Source organism: Xenopus laevis, chromosome 9_10S (genome assembly GCF_017654675.1).
Source record: "Xenopus laevis strain J_2021 chromosome 9_10S, Xenopus_laevis_v10.1, whole genome shotgun sequence".
Lineage (NCBI taxonomy): Eukaryota > Metazoa > Chordata > Amphibia > Anura > Pipidae > Xenopus > Xenopus laevis.
The window spans coordinates 104,911,673-104,932,650 of NC_054388.1; the positions used below are offsets into that span (position 1 = coordinate 104,911,673).

The 20,978-nt window shown below is 42.8% G+C and overlaps 1 pseudogene; it reads left to right on the forward strand.

Annotated features, from left to right (window-relative positions):
- LOC108702320 overlaps positions 1-20,978 on the forward strand; it is an 80,522-nt pseudogene that overhangs the window by 36,561 nt on the left and 22,983 nt on the right.

A 20,978-nucleotide genomic window follows, 5' to 3' on the forward strand; every position in this document is an offset into this window, starting at 1 on the left:
AAAAGAAATAAGAGTGTGGAGTAGATTTGGGTAGTAACTGTAAGTGGGCGAAAAGAGTGTGGAGTAGATTGGGGTAGTAACTATAAGTGGATGGACTTTACTTAAAAGAAAGAAGAGTGTGGAGTAGATTGGGGTAGTAACTGTAGGAAGGCGACTCTTCCTTAACAATAAGAAGAATGTGAAGTAGATTGGGGTTGTAAGTGGGGGGCATTTGCTAAAAGTAGATGGTGGGGGTTGATCAGGAGCATGGCTTAGAATGGAAGGGTTCCATTGTTGACAGCAGTGTTATAAATATTGACTAGTGGCCTTGGGGCATGTGGTATAGTGTAACTGTAGATGTGGCCAACTAAAACCATCCAGTAATGGAATTGTCCAGGCATAGCTTTGGGCAGGCATCCTCTCAGACGAATATTTAGCTTATAGCGGCCTTTTAAATCTATGGTGTATCTCCCACAAAGGCCACTAGAAACCTCTTGTTACATATTGTTTCTTCTTTTCCTTCAAATCCATCTTTCTCATAGGGCAGAATGTATTTCTAATGCTTGAGGGCCAAAACATTTTGAAACAAAAAAAAAAAAACAAGAACTAATTAAGGCCCCGGAGACATTTTCTTTTAAAATATAAATGATTATCCTTTCTATATAATTTAGCAGAGTATCTCCATATGGAGCACATTATACGGGTGGTTTCTTTGCTCATAACTTGTTTTCTTTGTTTTGGGATCCCGTGAGGCTGATTTTAACTAGATGTTGCCATTGTCCACCAGTAGACTCGATGGAGGGGGTCCTGCAAATACAGGCTTACGGCTGGGGCCCAGATCACAGGGTGAAAACACATCAGTCAGGACTGTTTAACATATAGACTTTCAGATGTTAAGCTGCAACCACAACTGGAAACATATTATTATTAACCAATTCCCAAGAACATAATTAAAAATGTCAGGTTAGTACAGGTTACTGCACTGGGGCAAATGTCCACCTATGTTAGTGAATGAGCAAAATAGGATTAAGTGGGGGAGCACTCCAGATGCCCTGGAAAAAAAACTACAGGACAGTCTGCCTTAAAGTGGAAGTTCCTTTTCAGATTTGAAACATCTGATTGGTTGCCACCACCATGGGTTAAAATGATTATAAATGACACAATGACTTCTGCAACCAACAAGAGGATCACAGACTGAGAATAATGAAGACTTATGGGAGGATTAGCTTCCCCATAATGAAATCAAGGGATCCATTGGTCTCAGTAGCAGAAGCTGAGACTGACCAGTAGGCATTGGTATACAACTGATCGGCCCACAGGCCAAATGGATGGATACCATATAAGTGGTCATACAAGGTCGGCCTGTGTTAGGAACTCCCTGGTTTCAAGCCAGGGACCTGTTGCATTCCAGACACTACTCCTCCTGCTTGAGCCACAGGAGGCGGTGTGGTGGCAGCCTGGCTCTGAGGAGATGCCTCTTGCTTTTCTGTAAGGATTCACAGACAGGAGCCAATGTGCTGTATAACTTAAAGTTTTCAGTAAACAAAAAGGGACAGGCCTCTTCAGAAAAGTACAAGGCAGCAAAAACAAGTCCAGATTCAGGCCAAAGTCAAGGGCAGGCGACAAACAAACAGGGACAGGCCAAAGGTCGGGATAGGTAGAGTACATGTAAGGTCAAAAACAAGACAAGGTCAATACCGGGAGATCCAAAATCAGAAGGGACAGGGAACAGATTAGAACAGAGCAGGAAACAGGACAAGATTACCGGATACAGGGACAGAAGCAGGAACCAAACAGGATCAAAACAGAAACAGGAACTGAACAGGATCAAAACAGGAACCAAACAGGATCAAAACAGAAACAAGAAAAAAAACAGTATCATATTCAGGATTTTCCACAAGGCTTGGAGTTAGCAGTAGAGCCAATAATCCAGCAAGGGGTGTTGGGGAAGCAGGCTTAAATAGCCCTTAAACGAGCAACGGCCCGCAGCTGGATAGAGGGCGTGTACTTGGGAAGGCTGACCTGAAGGCAGCAAAGCAACAGGCATCTCCTCTGAGCCAGTCTGCCACCACACCACCTCCTGTGGCTCAAGCAGGAGGAGTAGTGCCTGGAGTTCCTAACAACCTGCTTCTTTTAGGGCAGCTTGATTCCTGGCCTCTAAGGACCATTGGGTTGGGAGTGTTCAAAAGCACATAACATTGGCTCCAATAAAAGTTGCTTGGTGAATGAAACAATACATTAATGGTGTCAGAACATGTACTCATCAGGAACAAGATGTCTGTCTCCATCTTCAAAGTGTCATGGTGTCATGAAGAAAAACCAACATGAAAATCACATACAGATTTGTAAAGATGAAGGATGTAGAAAAAAAACCGTGAAATAGACTTTCCCTCTCATGGCCAAATGTTGACACACCACCCGTAAAATTAGGGTATGTTTTCATATAATCCATAAAATCCACTTTCTGTATGCACTTAGCATTCCATGAGGAACACGCCTTGACACAGAAGCTCTAATACCTTCCACTAACCCCTCTCATGGAAGGAGGAATTTGGATCTGGAGTGGCCTGGTAGCCTCACAAGCTCTCCGGTGTCATGTGGCAATTGGAGACATTGTTACTCTAGTAATTAGAAGCTAATCAGTTTGTCAGGAGGAAGGTAAGGAAACTTCATCCGAGTGGGACAGGCCCAGGATGCTGATATTTCAAATATCACGGCGGAGCAGCACCTGCTGTCTCCACATGGGTCTGGAGAGCGGCTGCACTCAATTATAGCACATCGGGGGAGGAGGATTGGAAGACACACATCCTCTTCCTTCTTGGGATCATGTAACATCAGCCCTTCAACATCTGGTCTTGAAAGTCTCCTAGGGCCACTAACCACATCCACATTAACCCAACCCCCCTGCTTGCACTCATACAGGCCTTAACCCTTATCATAAGTGCTGTCAAAACGAGTCTTCTCTGGTCTTTCGGTCTTCTATACACTGCTATAATAACCAACATTGATCACTGCCCATCTCCTAGGGACACGAGGGGCAGATTACCCCATTTGGCACTGGCCTCTTTAGGAAAACATCATGTGGTATAAAGAGGACCATCCTCAAGCTTTCTCTGAGCCTGACATTTAGGGACAATTTTTATTGCTGATGTAGTCATCATTGGAACAATAGCAGGTTTCTGTAATGGTTCTATATATGAGCTAAGGGGCCCAGTCTGAAGGTCAGTTAGGGTGAGATTTGGGGTGTGTGCTTATTTGTGCCCTGGGTACCCCTGGAACTAAAGCAGGGTGACTGTTAACCCAATGTTTCTATATATCTGTAACCTTGTTATGAGCTAAGGGGCCCAGCCTGAAGGCCAGTTAGGGTGAGATTTGGGGTGAGTGCTTATTTATGCCCTGGAACTATAGCAGGGTGACTGTTACCCCAATGTTTCTATATATCTGTAACCTTGTTATGAGCTAAGAGGACTCAGCCTGAAGGCCAGTTAGGGTGAGATTTGGGGTGAGTGCTTATTTGTGCCCTGGGTACCCGTGGAACTATAGCAGGGTGACTGTTACCCCAATGTTTCTATATATCTGTAACCTTGTTATGAGCTAAAGGGGCCCAGCCTGTGGCCAATTAGGTGACCTAATTCAATTTTGACTCACAGATGTGGTAAGTATTGCCTATCACTTTTTCTGCCCCTTCTTGGGCAGTAATGGCTCTAGATCACCCATAGTGCCTGAGATATCTTTGCTTCCTTTTATACAAAACTTCCACAATGGGTCTGCAAATAACAGAACACCCTGAATGGAGTCATAGTAGCACCCTGGAGTCTATGCTGGTCTTGAGGACCTAAACATATGTGAAGTATCTAGATAAGGAGAAAAAAGTAAAACTTCAGTGCTTCGCCAACCTGCACTTTAGAAGAAAATTCCTACCTGACCTCATAAACAATTGGTATAATGTGCTAAATATATATTGTTCTTGGCCCAAAGCATGATGGGAAACCAAAAACATGTTAGTTTATTAAAACAGTTTGGCATCTGATTCAATTGTGATGGAGAATCACATGCCACAGAGAAGTACATGCAACATAATAGTGTCATTTCCGGTACTCTGCGTTAAAATCATATCTGGACCCGTTCTTTAGTCTGGTCTACTGCATGAATTGATACATCCCACAGTTGGAACTCAGAAATAACAACCAGTTAAATGTAGTGGTAGCTCCAGGGTTCCCCCATATTAATTAGCACACATGCACATGATTTGGGGCAGAAGGTGGGCAGGACACACTGGCACCAAACACAACTATGGGGAAGTGCAAGGAGCATCTTTGGTTCCTTTAATGAATGGCGTCAACATGTTCAACAGCTTTGTCCATTTTTCCCCAACCACAACTGCATTAGTAAATGAGCCCTAAGGACTTTCATATGTGTGGCTTGTCAGTGTCCCCAGCACTGTAAGGATTTGGTAAAATGGATGACAACAGTAGAAATCAAATGCAAATGAGTCAAAAGAAAAATAATGAAAAACAGACGGGGGAAAAAACTGGAAGAAATATGAAACAAAAATATACTACATTAGTTAGGGTTGGATCAAAGGCAAATTAGATTCTGAAAAGTCCTTTTGTTTTTCTCTCTTTCACTTCTGATAATTTTCATAAACAAATCTTGTTAATTAAAAATTAGACTTGGTGGGGAGGAAGGGATTGACCCTTAGACAAGTCCTGACTCCTTTCTGTATGGATAATAGTCTCTGGGAAGGGAGTGTGACTGTGGGATAGCAGGTATAGTAGGGAGAGATGTTGTCTATAGTAACAGTGGGATAATAGTCTCTGGGAAGGGAGTGTGACTGTCGGATAGCAGGTATAGTAGGGAGAGATGGTGCCTATAGTAACAGTGGATAATAGTCTCTGGGAAGGGAGTGTGACTGTGGGATAGCAGGTATAGTAGGGAGAGATGGTGTCTATAGTAACAGTGGATAATAGTCTCTGGGAAGGGAGTGTGACTGTGGGATAGCAGGTATAGTAGGGAGAGATGGTGCCTATAGTAACAGTGGGATAATAGTCTCTGGGAAGGGAGTGTGACTGTGGATAGCAGGTATAGTAGAGAGAGATGGTGCCTATAGTAACAGTGGATAATAGTCTCTGGGAAGGGAGTGTGACTGTGGGATAGCAGGTATAGTAGGGAGAGATGGTGTCTATAGTAACAGTGGGATAATAGTCTCTGGGAAGGGAGTGTGACTGTGGGATAGCAGGTATAGTAGAGAGAGATGGTGCCTATAGTAACAGTGGGATAATAGTCTCTGGGAAGGGAGTGTGACTGTGGGATAGCAGGTATAGTAGGGAGAGATGGTGTCTATAGTAACAGTGGATAATAGTCTCTGGGAAGGGAGTGTGACTGTGGGATAGCAGGTATAGTAGAGAGAGATGGTGCCTATAGTAACAGTGGATAATAGTCTCTGTGAAGGGAGTGTGACTGTGGGATAGCAGGTATAGTAGGGAGAGATGGTGTCTTTAGTAACAGTGGATAATAGTCTCTGGGAAGGGAGTGTGACTGTGGGATAGCAGGTATAGTAGGGAGAGATGGTGTCTATAGTAACAGTGGATAATAGTCTCTGGGAAGGGAGTGTGACTGTGGGATAGCAGGTATAGTAGGGAGAGATGGTGTCTATAGTAACAGTGGATAATAGTCTCTGGGAAGGGAGTGTGACTGTGGGATAGCAGGTATAGTAGGGAGAGATGGTGTCTATAGTAACAGTGGGATAATAGTCTCTGGGAAGGGAGTGTGACTGTGGGATAGCAGGTATAGTAGAGAGAGATGGTGCCTATAGTAACAGTGGGATAATAGTCTCTGGGAAGGGAGTGTGACTGTGGGATAGCAGGTATAGTAGGGAGAGATGGTGTCTATAGTAACAGTGGATAATAGTCTCTGGGAAGGGAGTGTGACTGTGGGATAGCAGGTATAGTAGGGAGAGATGGTGCCTATAGTAACAGTGGATAATAGTCTCTGGGAAGGGAGTGTGACTGTGGGATAGCAGGTATAGTAGGGAGAGATGGTGCCTATAGTAACAGTGGATAATAGTCTCTGGGAAGGGAGTGTGACTGTGGGATAGCAGGTATAGTAGGGAGAGATGGTGCCTATAGTAACAGTGGGATAATAGTCTCTGGGAGGGGAGTGTGACTGTGGGATAGCAGGTATAGTAGGGAGAGATGGTGCCTATAGTAACAGTGGATAATAGTCTCTGGGAAGGGAGTGTGACTGTGGGATAGTAGGTATAGTAGGTAGAGATGGTGTCTATAGTAACAGTGGATAATAGTCTCTGGGAAGGGAGTGTGACTGTAGGATAGCAGGTATAGTAGGGAGAGATGGTGCCAATAGTAACAGTGGATAATAGTCTCTGGGAAGGGAGTGTGACTGTGGGATAGCAGGTATAGTAGGGAGAGATGGTGCCTATAGTAACAGTGGATAATAGTCTCTGGGAAGGGAGTGTGACTGTGGGATAGCAGGTATAGTAGAGAGAGATGGTGTCTATAGTAACAGTGGATAATAGTCTCTGGGAAGGGAGTGTGACTGTGGGATAGCAGGTATAGTAGAGAGAGATGGTGTATAATAGCAGTGTGTATGAAGTCATTTAGGTATCATGAACAAATTTGCCACCTTTTCTGTACTGTATATCGCCTTTTTTTAACATCTATAGATCTATGAAACAAACAGGAAGTTGAATAGTCCCTTAGCATTAATGATCCTTCTCCAGTGCTGGAAGCCAATGACTGACCTTTATTGGTTTATGAGCAGTGGAAAGAAAAAGCAGTTTTTTATCACATGGGGTGGGACAGGCATGAATTTGCACATTGGGGAGCTCTCACCCCCAGCAAAGATAACATAAGGATCCCAACAAAGCTTCTCTGAATCATGACTTTGCTTTGACTTCCTTTTCTCATCACATGCAGCTTTCGATCCTCCTTTGAAATGTGTCCCAGTGAATCTTACTCGCCGGCCAGTACAGGGGGAAAGACAGTGTCAGATTGGGACCTGCATCGAGCAATCGGATCCTCCGTCTCCTGCTGCAACTCAAGCCAATATGAATCATAATTAGGTTACGTGCCTGACATTTTCTTGGAGCCAAATAAAAATACATTTTGAAAGTTCTGACTCGAGCGCTTAAGAACCAATAAATCTGCTGCAAGTTTTTATTATTCTGCCACATATGCGACTAAGGGCTTTCACTCAAATATCATTATATCATTTAGAATTTTAAATTTGCAAGAGACTAATGAATTCATGGGATATGCAGGGGTGCTTAAAGGGATACTGTCATGGGGAAAACATTTTTTTTCAAAATGAATCAGTTTATAGTGCTGCTCCAGCAGAATTCTGCACTGAAATCCATTTCTCAAAAGAGCAAACAGATTTTTTTTTATATTCAATTTTGAAATCTGATATGGGGCTAGACATATTGTCAATTTCCCAGCTGCCCCAAGTCATGTGACTTGTGCTCTGATAAACTTCAATCACTCTTTACTGCTGTACTGCAAGTTGGAGTGATATCACCCCCCCCCCCCAGCAGCCAAACAAAAGAACAATTGGAAGGTAACCAGATAGCAGCTCCCTAACACAAGATAACAGCTGCCTGGTTGATCTAAGAACAGCACTCAATAGTAAAATCCAGGTCCCACTGAGACACATTCAGTTACATTGAGAAGGAAAAACAGCAGCCTGCCAGAAAGCATTTCTCTCCTAAAGTACAGGCACAAGTCACATGACTGGGGGCAGCTGGGAAATTGACAAAATGTCTAGCCCCATGTCAGATTTCAAAATTGAATATAAAAAAATCTGTTTGCTCTTTTGAGAAATGGATTTCAGTGCAGAATTCTGCTGGAGCAGCACTATTAACTGATTCATTTTGAAAAAATTTTTTTTTCCCATGACAGTATCCCTTTAATGGTAACTAGCCCTGTTCAAGGGACACTTTCACCTGTACAATACATTTTATTTGTGCCTGAAATGCGTCATTCCTCTTAATATTAAAACAATATTTGCTCAGATACAGAGAAAGTGTTAGTCACTTTTGTAGAGAATTATCAGATTGTTAGCTGCCCTGCCGAGTTCCATATTTTCCCTGGAACTAAGTTCAGATCAGGGGCCATTCTGTTGGAATTTTTCTTTCCCTAATCAATTGCAATTGGATTTTTGAATGATGCTTTTTCTTTGTTCTACAACTATAAAGCTGCCCATACATTCCAATTGAGCAGATCTTTTACTGTCATGCGCACCTTGAGGTGGGTGATATTGGGCTTGGGCTGATCCCTTGGGCCTATGGTTGCCACCTTTTCTGGAAAAAAATACCGGCCTTCCTATATATTTATCTTTTTTCCCTATTAATAACATTGGGATCAACCATCATTTTAACCAGCCAGGCCGGTAAAATACTGGTCAGGTGGCAACCTTGGGCCTATAGGTGGCCATAGATAGTAACCATTAATATCTTCTTGTAGAGCTGAATCATCAGATATACATATAGAAACAATAGAATTCTACCTGTATCTAATGATTCAGCACTAACAATGGCCGATGTTTGGGTGCCTTCAAAGGTGCCCGATCAAAATTTTCCATCCAGCCCAATCGATGAGCCAACTGATATCTAAAGGTGTCCAACACTATAATATCCGCTCGTTGGCAACCAAATGAACGGATCTTATAGTGTATGGCCACCTTTAGATATTAAACCACTATGCCCACTAACGGCTGGGCGATATTTGGTGAATTCGAACGTTCGGCCCTGGGGCCAAACAATTGGATTACAATGCTGAGTTAATTTGGCCACCCACCAAAAGCGAGCGGACAGGTCGATGGCAATAAGGGGCTACAGGGACTGTAAGAAGTTATGCACCAGTACCCCCAAAGTTTATGATATCATTGATGCATTTTGGAAAGGGTTGACTCCTTTGCTGAATTGTTTTACTTGTTAGGAAGGACAGTGATGCCACGTGGGTTTATCCTGGATAAGATTGGGTGGGTCAAGGGCAGAAACTAGAAGATGGACATGATGGGAGTTGAGATTGGGGTGGATGTGAGGGCCTTATATCCAGCCTGTAGCCCTCTAATTCTTCCTGAACTATACCAGATGCAGTTTAAACATGGTTATACCATAGGATGTGTCTGATCTACTTTCATTAATTTTTTTGCCATTCTGGGAGCCAATAGGAAGTGCCCCATTTACCCTATCCCTCCCCGAACATGAGATATGAGTGGTTTAGCAATGAAAGGGTTACCACCGCCGTGTCCCACACACTCCCTATTGGCCACTCATCTGAAAAATTAATTCCTCATGGAGGAAACGGAGTCAAAAATTCTGAAGCCAAGATTAAAGGAATAACGACAGCTAATTAAATGTTCTTGCTTACTGTCATTTTACAAGATTTCACTTCTTTTCTGCAATAACATCTTTTTGGGAGGGAGAAACTACGGATAGAACTGATTTTTGTTTTCTTGTAGTTAAACTAAGACCAGATGGAGCAGTGGCTGTGGGTCTCTGTCCATGGGAGTCTGCCTCCGCCACAAAATTAAAACACTCAGATAAAAAATGTGCCTCTGCTATCTGCGGGGACGGGTGGGGCAGGAGGAATTTAAAGGGGAAGCAGAAAAAATTGATAAATAAAAAGATGCAATGTTTGAGTCTGAAAGGATGATGTCAACATTTTTTAACCCTTTGCGTGGTAGTGGATTCTGCCGAATCAGGATTCTGGACTTTTTTTCTGCTGATCCCCAGTACATGCTCTGGGCTGCTTCTGCTGGACTTAGAACTGACTCCTAAAATATGTATATATATATATATATATATATATATATATATATATATATATATATATATATATATATACAATACAAAATACATAATACAATGCGGATTAGTAATAAATTCAGTGACACTGAATAGAAACCAGTGCATTCTGCATCAGAATTCAATAACCAGCCCTGTATATGGTTGCAACTTTCAGTCCCGTGGAACTCCTGGCAGGGGGCGGGGTTCCTCAACATAATGGGGCGGATTCATGATGTGGTGGGGCGGGCCATGGTGGCAGGGGCGGAGCTATGACTCAGCAAATGGCCGATTACCACGTCAATCATAGGAAATGACAGTTTTTCTAATTAGGACCCGAACAGCCCTTCAAAAAAACAGGTTGTCCAAGTCAAAACCAGACAGGTGGCAACCCTAGCCCTGTAGTATCGCCTTCTAGGACAGATAAAACCTCAGCTTTAACCAACTTTAAATAAACTTTCTGCTTGATGATTTCCTACGAAGATCCCTAAGCTCAGCTTCTCAGCAGCCCTGAGCAAACTGAGCATGTGCAGTGCCACTGACACACAAAAGATGCCTAACAAGATGGGGGAGCTGCTGGGGACAACTTTAAAGGCCGGAATCATTACTGTCATAGGGTTGCTGAACCTCTGGACTTGTACAGTAAGGTTGGTATATAAAACATTTCCAGCCTTTTGATTGGTTAATAGTGATGGGTGAATAAATTTGCGTGGCACAAATTTGCGGCCGGAGAAAAAATTTGTGAACCTCCCGCGAAAATTTTTTCGTGAAACCCTTCCAAATGCTCGATTTTTCCGTGAAAAGGTTTGAATTGTTCGATTTTTTGGCGAAATCGTTCGAATTGCTCGATTTTTTAGTGAAAACGTTTGAATTTCACGAATTTTTTGTGAAAGCCTTTGAATTTCACACTTTCACGATTTTTCGTGAATTTTTCGCCATTTTGAGGGAAATTGGGCGAACCCAAACGGTCATCACTATTGGTTTAACAATGCACCTCCACAGTTTCAGCACCCAGTTGCCCCTGCCAAGGTCAGTTTCAGTTAGCCTTTTCCTATTACAGGTGTGGGACCTGTTATCCAGAATGCTCGGGACCTGGGGTTTTCCGGATAACAGATCTTAATTTGGATCTTCGTAATTTGGATTTAATGTAAACATTAAATAAAACCAAAAGGCTGGTTTTGCTTCCAATAAGGATTAATCATATCTTAGTTGGGATAAAGTACAAGCTACTGTTTTATTATTACAGAGAAAAAGGAAATCATTTTTAAAATTATTTGGATAAAATGAAGCCTATGGGAGACGGCCTTTCCTGTAATTCGGAGCTTTCTAGATAAGTGGTTTCCGGATAATGGATCCCATACCTGTACTACCGTAGGTCTATGTCACACCTATTTAATTTAGCACTGTCTAGATCTGATTGTTGTGAGAGCTTGATGTCAGCTTCTGCGGCGAGTCCTAGGAGTTTTAGGACCATATCCATAGATTGCATGCAGGATGTCAGAGCAGAATATCTTGTATTTGTCCTATGCAGATTCCTGTTTGGGGGCTTCCAGACGGGGGACGGGGGGGGATACACACATTAACACGATTATGTTTGAAGTCTCCCGGTACAATTCTGTGCTTTCCAGTGGCAGGAGAAGGACGTACACAAGAAATAATTGTTTTTGGGCCTTGAACCAGGAAAAACTACTATTCTAAATTAATCCACAGAGAGTCATGAATCCCGAGCATTTCATTTGACACTCCATAAAAGTCCAGTCATAATCCATAAAACTGACATTATTAGATTAAAAAACCCCAGCTCCCCTCATTGTGGCCACTCCCTCATTAGGCATGCACTGGCTTTTATGGCCTGGGGTTACCTAGCCAATTACTTTCCATTAACACCGTGCCGGGTATAGGTACCGACACCTCCTTATTGTAGGTAGCACAGCCTGACAATGGAGATGAATGCAAAATGAATGATGCTTGGCAATAAAGTCAAGATTTACTCATCTAGAGCAGTGATCCCCAACCAGTAGCTCGCGAGCAACATGTTGCTCTCCAACACCTTGGATGTTGCTCCCAGTGGCCTCAAAGCAGGTGCCTAGTTTGGAATTCCAGGCTTGGAGGCAAGTTTTGGTTGTATAAAAACCAGGTGTACTGCTATATAGAGCCAAATAGCCAATCACAGCCCTTATTTGGCACCCCAGAAGCTTTTTGCATGCCTGTGTTGCTCCCCAACTCTTTTTATTTTTGAATGTGGCTCACGGGTAAAAAAGGTTGGGGACCCCTGATCTAGAGCGATGGTTGTCGGACTTTTTCAGATAAAGCCAAACTTTGGTCAGGGCCCCCTTAGCTAATGGTCACAGATATACAAAAACATTTATGTATCAGTCATTCAGGTGTAGTAAGATCTAGGGAGGCAACTGAATGTTCAATCCCAAATCTTCCCCCAAGTGACCTTCAAGCTGGGCCTCCAGGTGAATATAGGGAAGCAAAAAGATGTTCTCCCCTTATTTCACTCTAATTCACCTTCAAGCTGAGCCCCCATGCTACTAGTCCAACCCTACAGTTTGGGAGCCACTGCCCTAGCCGATACAAAGGCAACTTCTGTCATTAGAAAATGAGGCTTTCTCTTACGCCCATTGCAATTAATCATCTAAACGGAACAGTAACACCAAAAAATTAAAGGGTTGTAAAAGAATAACAATATAATGTAGTGTTTCCCTGCACTGATAGAAATTGTGTATTTGCTTCAGAAACTCTACAATAGTTCACATAAACAAGCTGATGTGTAGCCATGGGGGCAGCCATTCCAACACACAGGATCCACAGTAGATACCAGATAAGTACTACTATAGTTTATATAAACAAGCTTCTGTGTATCCATCGGGTAGCCATTCAAGCACAGGATACACAGTAGATAACAGATAAGTACTACTAAAGTTTATATAAACAAGCTGCTGTTTAGCCATGGGGGCAGCCATTCAAGCACAGGATACATAGTAGATAACAGATTAATACTACTATAGTTTATATAAATAAGCTGCTGTGTAGCCATGGGGGCAGCCATTCAAGCACAGGATACACAGTAGATAACAGATAAGTACTACTATAGTTTATATAAACAAGCTGATGTGTAGCCATGGGGGCAGCCATTCAAGTACAGGATACACAGTAGATAACAGATAAGTACTACTATAGTTTATATAAACAAGCTGCTGTGTAGCCATGGGGGCAGCCATTCAAGCACAGGATACACAGTAGATAACAGATAAGTACTACTATAGTATTTTGTGTAGCCATGATGGCAGCCATTCGAAACTGAAAAGGAGAAAAGGCACAGGATACACAGCAGATAAGTTCTGTAGTATACAGTGAGATTCTTCAGAGCTTATCTGTTATCTACTGTGTATCCTGTGCTTGAATGGCTGCCCCCATGGCTACACAGCAGCTTGTTTAGCTGAACTATAGTAGTACTTATCTGTTATCTACTGTGTATCCTGTGCTTGAATAGCTGTCCCCATGGCTACACAGCAGCTTGTTTATCTAAACTATAGTAGTACTTATCTGTTATCTACTGTGTATCCTGTGCTTGAATGGCTGCCCCCATGGCTACACAGCAGCGTGTTTATATAAACTATAGTAGTACTTATCTGTTATCTACTGTGTATCCTGTGCTTGAATGGCTGCCCCATGGCTACACAGCAGCTTGTTTATATAAACTATAGTAGTACTTATCTGTTAACTACTGTGTATCCTGTGCTTGAATGGCTGACCCCATGGCTACATAGCAGCTTGTTTATATCAACTATAGTAGTACTTATCTGTTATCTACTGTGTATCCTGTGCTTGAATGGCTGCCCCCATGGCTACACAGCAGCTTGTTTATATAAATAATTAGGGATGATAAATAAGGGCTTTGATTGGCTATTTGGTAGCCCCTATGTGGACTGGCAGCCTACAGGAGGCTCTGTTCAACAGTACATCTGGTTATAATACAAAACCAAAACTTGCCTTTAGACCTGGAATTGAAACCTGATTGGAGGCCACTGAGAGCAACATCCAAGGGGTTGGTGAGCAACAAGTTGTAGATCACTGGTGTTAGTGCTCAGTGCTGTGCTGAGTGGCGTTGAACATTATCATCCCATAGACAGTGAATGTGTTTGACTGCATAAAAGCCGCTGGCACTATTGAACACTACCTAATGGTGCTCTGGGGACCCCATGGCCTGAATAGGGGCAACAGGGTCTTGACGGGGCATTAGGAGTGCAGCTATCCCTGCCCCTCCCCCTTCTTCTGTTACAGGTGCGCTGATTGGCTGGTGAGTCCCGGGCGAAGGAGCAGAGGAAGGAACAGCGGTAATACTTACCATTCGGCGCCAGGACGTGGAGGAAGAAGGAGGCAGCATCCCACCCTCCCTCCCTGTAATATGTGTGTTAGTTGCAGTTGCAGAGGGTATCTTTGCAAGGACCCCCAGGGAAAGTTAAAAGGGGGTTTTTCATAGTCAGTGGAAGTAGCCTGGTAGGCCTGGGTCCTCATAGAATGGTATGCAGCCCGGCTTAGGGTTAGGAGAATGGAACAGGAACCTATCTTGGCAGTTTGGGTACAGACACCCCACCCCCATTCCCTCCTCCCCGGGTGAGGGAATAATATGTTAAAGGTTAAAAAGTTTGTTATACAAACGGTTGTTAAAAGGTTAAAAATGTTATACATGAATAATACGTTATTATTGTGTTTAAATAAACAACTGCGGCCATCTCTTTCCAAACCAGTGGTGTGTATGTATTATTTGGGGTAGGAGAATTGTGGTGTGGGGGGAGGTAGAGGGATAGGTGCAGAATCGAAGCTGCATCCGTCATGGGTTTACTAGTGGGCATTTAAGTCAGTTTTCGCTTTACCCTGTTCTGTGTTGGTGGTGGCCTCTCCGAGCTATGCCATGACTTGTTATTTAAACAAACCCACAGCACTGATCAAAAAGACATTTACTACATCACTACTAACCTTTTTATAGCAGTGTAGAATAATAAATCTTATTATTAGACTATAGCCTCAGTATAAGATGCTACATCATTAAAGGCAGCATTCATTTACTCCCTGTTGTAAAAAACAGGGATATTGGAAGTCACTTTAGAGATTCATGATCTGTATAACTTCCTAGCTTATGCCTTTAAATTGCCCATATAGGGGCCACCTTATTCCATGAACACATCCTAGGTGTAATGAAAACCTGGCTTTAAATAGTTGTTTATATTGTGCTCCTTTCCTGGCTGGGAGCCTGTACTCTGCTGCGTTGCCTCCCTCTTTGCATGGGACAAAATCTATTTTACGCACAAGTTGCGAAATGGAAATAGTCACTTGCTTTGCCCAAAATGCTGGGAAAAAAAACAACAAGTGTAATATGTACTTTGTTTTTCTATACCAGGAGAGCTGTCTGTAGTGGAAACATGGCCCAGAGCAAACATAAAGTAGTACACCTCAACCAATGAGTGTTCACTTCTTAAATTACAACTCATACTTGGACAACAACTTAAAGGCCAAAGATTAGGCAGCACTGTTTTATATTTTGTAACAACAGCAGACCTACATCTGCAATCCAGTCCCAGAGTATATTGTCCCACTGCTACTACAGGCACCATCTCTCCCTACTATACCTGCTATCCCACAGTCACACTCCCTTCCCAGAGACTATTATCCACTGTTACTATAGGCACCATCTCTCCCTACTATACCTGCTATCCCACAGTCACACTCCCTTCCCAGAGACTATTATCCACTGTTACTATAGACACCATCTCTCCCTACTATACCTGCTATCCCACAGTCACACTCCCTTCCCAGAGACTATTATCCACTGTTACTATAGACACCATCTCTCCCTACTATACCTGCTATCCCACAGTCACACTCCCTTCCCAGAGACTATTATCCACTGTTACTATAGACACCATCTCTCCCTACTATACCTGCTATCCCACAGTCACAGTCCCTTCCCAGAGACTATTATCCCACTGTTACTATAGGCACCATCTCTCCCTACTATACCTGCTATCCCACAGTCACACTCCCTTCCCAGAGACTATTATCCACTGTTACTATAGACACCATCTCTCCATACTATACCTGCTATCTCACAGTCACACTCCCTTCCCAGAGACTATTATCCACTGTTACTATAGGCACCATCTCTCCCTACTATACCTGCTATCCCACAGTCACACTCCCTTCCCAGAGACTATTATCCACTGTTACTATAGACACCATCTCTCCCTACTATACCTGCTATCCCACAGTCACACTCCCTTCCCAGAGACTATTATCCCACTGTTACTATAGACACCATCTCTCCCTACTATACCTGCTATCCCACAGTCACACTCCCTTCCCAGAGACTATTACCCCACTGTTACTATAGACACCATCTCTCCAGGCCCGGACTGGCAATCTGTAGGTTCTGGCAAATGCCAGAGGGGCTGCTGTATGGTTCCATAGAAAGTTACCATATAGTGGGCGCATCTCTCCCTACTATACCTGCTATCTCACAGCCACACAACATTTCGTCCTTACCTGCTGACTTTCATTTGATCCCTATTTTGACCAGATTGTATCTGACTGAAACTGGAGTAATTTTAGAATTACAGCTTTGTCACATGGCTCATAACGCCTGGGGTTGAACCTAAAGTAAGTCAGCTGTGCCCCCCATGAAGCATTTCTGTCTAATTGTGGACATCCCAAGCAGTAAGAGTCATGTTTTATTTTTCCTGTTCTGTTTCTGGGAGAGACATCTTTTTCTCATTCTAAAATAATGTATTTTGTGGTTTTGTTCAGAACACACGTTGCATCACAGAACAGGCAACAACATCAGTGAGTGGAGGGATGATTCCTCTAAGAGTTTGTTTTGGGACTATTAGACTTGGCAGCATCAGTCTGGTGCCTGGTTACATACAGTATATGGGATGTTTCCCACTTCTTTGGCACAGAAGGGTTGTTACTTCTCTAATCGGCCTTGAGTCTTAGAAATCTTGGCCTGGGTTTCTTTTCTGTGGTCACGAAGAACAAAGAAAGATAAATGCAATGTCTCATTTGTGAATGTATGTGTAGGTTTAAGGGGACTGGGCACTAGGAGAAGGAGAAACTGGGTCACATTTAAATAAGGTCACTGCCATGCTTAAGAGAATTTCACTGGGATCCCTGTTTTGGCAGGAAAATTTTAATTATGTACCTGAAAAGCAGATGAGCTTACTTTAAAACTGGCGTTTTCTATAATCGCTCGAAGTTGCCTCATTGAGGCAACTTTGGGCGACTATTGAAAATGCATCACCTCGTGTGCATTAGCGCAGGTGACTTTTCATTCTAGCCTATGGGGAAAAACGCTGAGGCAGTTCGGGGAGATAGCTGCGCAAAAGACAAGGCGATTAGTCGCCAGGCGATAAAATCTCCCCGAATCTCCTCGTGTGGACTAGCCCTTAGGGCTGGCAATCAATTCTAGTAGGAACATAAGGAGAATGTTAATGTTAACACAAAGAGGAGAGTACATGCTATAATTGATGTCATCCTCATCAGACTAAAGTTGGGTGTACACAGTCCAATATAGGTAAGCTGATTGAACCCATTCCAAAGGCCTAACGACTTGCCAAAAATTGGCATGGGTCAACCAAAGTCTCGTTTATTACCCAGTCGTTGATCAAATGGGCCAATTATCGTATTAGCCTGATATGGCCTTTAATGTGGTTGGCCAAATTGAGGATTTATTTGATTTATTTGTAATTCCCATACTACTTAATAATAATGTATTTGGTTCTTTTATGTAGATGGTTGTTGGTCAAGCAGGTGAATGAGGCTTTTTATCTCACAGTATATTCAGGCATCTCCTAATGCATAGCCTGCAGTTTATTTTAGAGGAAAATATATTACCAGTGTAGACATTCTTTGGCAACTCTTGAGAACAGCAGTATCCTTGCTTATGGGTGAGGAATAAAGCACAACAGCAGTGCACCGTTTGGAAAATGAACAAATTTGTGGCTTGCCTCTTCAATGTCAACTTTCTGCCCTTTTCCTTTTGTTTCCACTTGGAAGAGCATAAGCCAAATTTTTAAGGACAAGTTGGTCCAATTTCTACTCTCAGCTGAATTCCTATTAAATGTAACCATGGGAGTGTCCAGCTCTCAGATCCATTTTGTGGTCAGATCCGTTTGCCAAGGCTCTGCTCTCCATATATGTTCCTCTTAATGTAAAACAAAACCCCTGTAAACAGAGCTTAAAATTGACCAAAATTAAGTATTGTTTTGCAATGGTTAGTCAGCTACGATAAATATAAGAAGACCATGAAGGCCAAGAGAGTAGAAGGTTGTTCATCTTCCAGCCAGAAAGGAAGTTTCATTGGACAATCAACAGGGCATTAACCATATGGACCACAGGGTAACTGGGAAATAGTTAATGAATCAAAACCTCTGCCAAGGGGCCAATGGTGTTCCCCTCCCTGTTGTAGGGTGGGAACATTAGAGAGGAATAATTTTTTCTTTTGTACTCTGTGAGCCCCACTCTGTTGGCTGCTGTGAAGGCTACATTAGGCCAAAGATGGCTGGCATTCCAAACAAACTGCCCAGCCCTCTCCTCCCATCATGTCAAATTAATGGCTGTGACTGTGACATATTCCAGCCAGGAAACACCTCTATAAAAACAAAGCCCCACAAGGTCCCCTGGCATTTTCTGAAGATATTTTTTTTCTGCTTTGGCCCCAAATAATGGAATTATATTAATCTTAAGAAATTTGACATGGCCAAGACGTCTCTCTCCGTCTTTGGTTTATTAACCACTATAACTAGTCAACACGAACAACTTCTTTGCAGCAGCTCATTTGTTTCCCATCTGATCGCATGGAATGTGATGTTCCAGTCCTTGGCCAACAAAGAGTTGCAGGGAAATCAATGCTGGAGTAGATTCTCTGCAGAATTTGGAATGCCAAGAGTGGGTCTGTTTAGCAGTATATTGGCAGGGAGAAAAACAAGCTGTTGGGAACGCAATGTCATTTATACAAAAAAGGCAATTTAATTTGAGATTTACTGGATCAAACAAACAATGGTGATGCCTCTCACTTTATCTTTTATTTATCTAAAGGCAATGGCACATGGCGCAATTCTGGGAATTTCATCATCCAGGGAATTAATAGCTCTGTGGGCTGAGGACAAACACTCATAATCAGTCCCTTTGATTTTAGTGGCAATCACTTAACTTTGCCAGTGCACTTGTGGTTCAATTGTGTCTCAAGAATTCCCTGACCATCAAGAGCACCCAAAGGTCGAACAAATTACAATTCAAATCAGTGGCGAACTATTCCAGGTTTTTTGTCACCAGGGCAACTCATATGCCATCTGTCCTTTTTGCCCACAGGTGCTCCTTCTTATACCATATGGGTGAGCCCATGTATCGTCACCTTTAGGATGCTCCCAGTCATTGGTGTAAATACTAGTATGCATAGAAGGAGCGTTCTTGTGCAAATAATTAGCTTTGCCCAAGAGGTAAGCTATGACAACCCAGTTTCCTTTTGGTCATAGGTTCTTCTGATACTTAGCGGACACTTGAGCTTCTTAAACTGCTAAATTGCTTGCTTTGATGATGCCAGCTTGGGCTTCTTGTTCAGCTCCAAAGAGGGGTCGGTAAAACACCTGGTTTTCAACGCTCAGACTGAAAATCTGCTGGTCTTCAAAGACTTATGGTAAATATTATTTTTCCAGTCTACACATATACAGGTTTTCCTGCAAGTCACATGTTTAGCTATATAATTTACAAAAAAAATTAATGAGTTAATGGATTTCAAAACCTGTAGCTCTCCTTTTGTTACTGAGCTCTAGCTCCTATTGGCTGTTGGTAGGCTGCTTGGATTAGTGGCTCAGGAAGACTTGAAAAGGTTGAAGACCATTAGTTTTAGAGCATAATATCTACTGTTTTGTTTAGCAGTAGGACTCTTCAAGGGTTGGGTGAAAAAATGAAAGAGGCTGGAAGCCACAGGATGGGATTCATTTGTATACATCAGTGGTTCATCTCTGGTGGGTCCAGGAGCTGTGCCAGGGTGGGATTAGCCTCAAGCTGTTAAAGGTGATATTTGAAAATGATGCCTGTTTGCTCTTCTAGATACCCCTGATAGCTCAGCTAAAAGGTTAGTTGGGATGAGATTTGCCTTTAATACCTAGTTTCGGTGGATGTTCTTAGCATCCACGAACTGATAAATTTCCGATAGAGCAATGTCTTCCTGATATCTGTAATGTTGTTATGAGCAAAGTGGGACCCTGATCAAAGATTACTCCTCCAAGAAGACTCAAACCAAACATGTCAGACAACCACTGGCGTAGTGGAAATCACACCCCAAACTTTAGAACCTTATGAGATCTGTCAAGGTTTTGAGAGATGTAGCTTTCCTTCCAACATCCTGGGCGCACCACAGATCCAGCATGACCTATATGCAGGGCCGGCCTTAGGCCAATTGGACCAATTGGGCCCAATTGGGCCCCGCACCTCTGGGGGGCCCCGCACTGCCCCTTTCCTTTCTATTTTGTGCCTGTATGCCCTTATTTTCCTAAATACTTGCTGTGTCAGTAGCCAGCAACACTTTGTCTAGGGGCCCCGCCAACATGGTCCCAATTGGGCCCCACATTTGATAGGACCAGCCCTGCCTATATGTATAAACATGATCATGTATTTGTGCATAATATTACTTCTTTATTAATCCCAATGGTCATGTCCCCACATAGTACATGATCTATTGCCCTTTAATTTACTTATCGGGATTTATCATGTATGTAGGAGGCCAGCTACATTTGCACAGAACAGGTCGTCTTTCGTACAGTGTGTGAAGGCCAAAAAGAACGGTGTGTTCTATGCGGAATTGCTCTGCATGAAACAATATAACTTTCATTTGGCCAGTGAACAGGCCGAACATCAGGGGTAGAGGGAGTTAGGTGTAGTGACTTGCTGAGTCGATCATTAAGAAACACCAACATTTGGTTATTCCAAAGGAGTCTCTGCTCTCTATTGTAGAGTAAATAAAAAAGTCTCCACCATACTGTATTTGAACTCTCCATGTACCTCTGGTAGCTTTGTATCTCTAATAATATCATCTATGACAAGGTAAAGATGTCAGTGATTCATAGTTGGGTGCACAAGGGCTCAACTAAATGGATTGGGTGTCCAGGGCTGAGTGCTAGATATGGTTTAA